This window comes from Aplysia californica, unplaced genomic scaffold, assembly GCF_000002075.1.
Source record: "Aplysia californica isolate F4 #8 unplaced genomic scaffold, AplCal3.0 scaffold00003, whole genome shotgun sequence".
Taxonomy (NCBI): Eukaryota; Metazoa; Mollusca; class Gastropoda; order Aplysiida; family Aplysiidae; genus Aplysia; species Aplysia californica.
The window spans coordinates 3338707-3339934 of NW_004797273.1; positions in this window are offsets into that span (position 1 = coordinate 3338707).

Genomic DNA, 1228 nt, shown 5'->3' on the forward strand with positions numbered 1-1228 from the left:
CCCCCTAAAAAAAAAAGATCGTACTCCATTTACTCATCATGTTCTTTCACCAATAAAAGATGCTTTTCTCCTATGGTTCTTCAACCTGCAGTACAATTTATTTACGTATGTGACCGCTTTTCATACTTCGAAGGGCCGCTTGTTTTCAGGCAGCCACGTTTAGATTTCGAAGGTACTCTTTATGTCTTTATACTGACTTTAGTATAATTGTCAGGTTTTGGTATGAATTAATTTTGAATTTGGCCTAAGTGGCGGCCGAAGCCAACTCTTATCGATGTTAGAACCACCAAGAGAGCTTAAAGTGCGCAGCTTGCACATGGGGACCTCCGAGATTTTTTTGCCCTTTCGAGAAAGCCAAATGTTCGGTCACTCCTACCCTGAGATCAGGGATGAGTGACTGAAAGACAGTGTAGTAAGAAGGAGCAAGGAGAAGCAGTACTTGTAGAAATAATCAGGAGCATAGGAGAGGGGAGCCCACTGGCCGGGGGTGGGCGGGTTAGAACGAGAAAGTGGAGATGAAAGCAGACGACAGAACATGTCTAGAGAAAAGGAAAGGAGATAAAAGAGAACTTTTTAGAGACAAAAAATTAATGTTTCCGTTGCTGTCAGGCTTCGAACCAGGAACTTATTGAACGTGAAGCGAACGCGTACCTCTATATTAGGTTCTGATTGTTCTGGTTTTTAATTATCTTCCATGGATCTTTTTTTTTCATCGATACGCAGTACACACATGTACATGATTTTGTATTTCTATGTTCTATGAAATGATCCCAAGTAGAAATTCGTGTGCCGGTGTGTTCGTTTGGTTGTTTTTTGTTTCTGTTTCTGTTTTCTTTTTTTCTCTTTCCATTTCTACACTACTGATACACTCACGTACATACGCATGCTTCATAAAACGACTCCCATTATAAATCCGTGTGCGTGTTTGTTTATTTGTTTGTTAGTTTGGTGTTTTTGTTTTCATCTTATTTTTGCTTTAAGGATACACACATGTACATTTATACTTCATAAATGAATGACTCTCATTATAATTTGTGTACGTGTTAGCTTGTTTATTTGTTTGTTTGTTTGTTTGTTAGGTGATTTTTTTCATTGTATTTGTACTTTATTGATACACACACGTACATGTATGTTTAATAAAATAACTCAAGTTATAAATTTATGTGATTGTCTGTGTGTGTGTGTGTGTGTGTGTGTGTGTGTGTGTGTGTGTGTGTGAGTGTGTGTG